Source organism: Melanerpes formicivorus, unplaced genomic scaffold (genome assembly GCF_026170545.1).
Source record: "Melanerpes formicivorus ecotype bairdi unplaced genomic scaffold, bMelFor1.0.p_v2 SCAF_86, whole genome shotgun sequence".
Lineage (NCBI taxonomy): Eukaryota > Metazoa > Chordata > Aves > Piciformes > Picidae > Melanerpes > Melanerpes formicivorus.
This window is the reverse complement of record NW_027142438.1, coordinates 1,769,197-1,771,671: the sequence shown is the minus strand read 5'-3', so window position 1 is coordinate 1,771,671 and position 2,475 is coordinate 1,769,197.

The following is a 2,475-nucleotide window of genomic DNA, read 5'->3' as shown; positions in this document are numbered from 1 at the left end:
AAGGTCTTTTCCAATCTGGTTAATTCTGTATTCTGCATCTCTGCTATGAGATGGGGGTGTTCAGCTTGCAGAAGAGAAGGCTCCAGGGACACCTAATAGCAGCCTGCCAGTACCTGCCAGGTCTGCAGCACAGCCCTGTGAGGAGAGGCTGAGGGATCTGGGGTTACTTAGCCTGGAGAATAGAATAGAATAGAATAGAATAGAATAGAATAGAATAGAATAGAATAGAATAGAATAGAATAGAATAGAATTAACCAGATTGGAAAAGACCTCCAAGATCACCTAGTAGAACCTATCACCCAGCACCCTCTAATCAACTCAACCATGGCACCAAGTGCCTCATCCAGGCCCTTCTTAAACACCTCCAGTGGTGGTGACTCCATCACCTCCCTGGGCAGCACAGTCCAATGGCCAATCTCTCTTGCTGGGAAGAATTTCTTCCTCACCTCCAGCCTAAACCTCCCCTGGCACAGCTTGAGACTGTGTCCTCTTGTTCTGGTGCTGGGTGCCTGGGAGAAGAGACCAACCCCCACCTGGCTACAACCTCCCTTCAGGGAGTTGGAGAGAGCAAGAAGGTCTCCCCTGAGCCTCCTCTTCTCCAGGCTAAGCAACCCCAGCTCCCTCAGCCTCTCCTCACAGGGCTGTGCTCCAGACCCCTCCCCAGCTTTGTTGCCCTTCTCTGGACTCCTTCCAGCAGCTGAGGGACCCAGGGGTGTTTAGTGTGGAGAAGAGAAGGCTGAGGGGAGACCTCATTGCTCTCTGCAGCTCCCTGGAAGGAGGTTGGAGCCAGGTGGGGGTTGGTCTCTTTTCCCTAGTCACAAGTGATAGGAGAGGAAATGGCCTGAAGCTGTACCAGGGCGTTTTAGTTTGGATATGAGAAGGAACTCCTTGATGGAAAGGGTTCTCCAAGCTTGGCACAGGCTGCCCAGGGAGGTGGCTGAATCCCCATCCCTGGAGGTGTTTAAAAGAGGCAGAGATGTGGTTTAGCCTCAGCCTTGATAACAGTTAAGGGAATGGTTGGAGAGGGTGACCTGGAAGGGCCTTTCCAACCCAAGTGGTTCCATGTTTCTATCCTAAATCATTTTGCCTAGCTGTTGTGGTTTGGTTTCCCACCAGAACCATTCCAGGAGCCTAAAGCAAAGCTTCCTTCCTTCCATGCACACACCCCACCTCTCTGCAGGAAAGTGACCACCATTGCTCCAGCAGCTTTTCCACACCCCCAAAGCTTTCTTTTTCACCCCTTTCTTGCTGAGCAAGCACTGAAGTTAGCCTCAATTTATTTTCCCCAGCTAGGAGCTCCAACCCCAGCGATGGGAAGGGGGGAAGGTGATTAATTCCCCACCACATCCACTCCTGCTTATGCATTCATGAAGGCCACGTCTGCAAGATCTGTGGTTGGCAGCTTGCACACACTGCACAGATCTGAATAAATGAATAATTGTTTGGGTAATATTAAGCAGCATGTGTTATGTAGCAGAGCAACATCTGTTATTAACAGTATAAACAAAAGGAGTTGCTCCTGATTGCATGGCTCTCTGCAGGCAGGAACAATGCAATAAGGCCCCATTTGGGAACGTGGCTGCAGACAGCAGGAGGGAGTGTGTAGGGCCTGCTGTGAGAACCAGGAGTGAGATTAGAGCCATGGTGCTTTCAGGATGTGGAGAGGAAAAAGAGCTCTGTGGGAACACTGGAGGAGGAGGAGAGGATAAACTGCTCGAGTTCAGGGAAGCCTTCCTCCTTTTCACACATCCACAGATGGCATTGGGCTGGGAGGGACCAGCAAAGGGCATCTTGTCCACCACCCCTCTGCACTCAGCAGGGGCACCTCCAACTACATCAGGCCACTCAGGGACACAGCAAGGCTGATCCTGAATGTCTCCAGGGATGGAGCCTCAACCACCTCCCTGGGCAGCCTGTTCCAGTGTCTCCCCAGCCTCACTGTGCAGAACTTCCTCCTGCCTAACCCTGCCCTGCTCCAGTTTCAAACCATTGTCTCTCATCCTATTGCTACAAGATCTTCCCTTTACTGTTCCCTAGGGTGACATGAATGATACCAAGTGACTAATGTGGTCGTCAGAGAAACATAGAATGGGTTGGGTTGGAAGTGACCTCAAGGACCATCCTGTTCCGATCCCCTGCCATGGGCAGGGGACACCTCACACTACATCATGTTGCTCACAGCCACATCCAGCCTGGCCTTGAGCACCTCCAGGGAGGGGACAACCACAGCCTCCCTGGGCTACCTGTGCCAGTGTCTTCCCAGCCTCACTGGCATGAATTTCTTTGTCATCTCCAGTCTCAATCTGCCCTCTCCCACCTCACAGCCATTGTCCCTCCTCCTGGCACTCCCAGCCTTTCTAAAATAGCCACTTCCAATGTCAAATACATTTAGACACCACCTCAGATTAAAGCTCTGTAGTTAAAATATTATAGAATCATTAAAGTTGGAAAAAACCCTCCAAGGTCATTAAATTT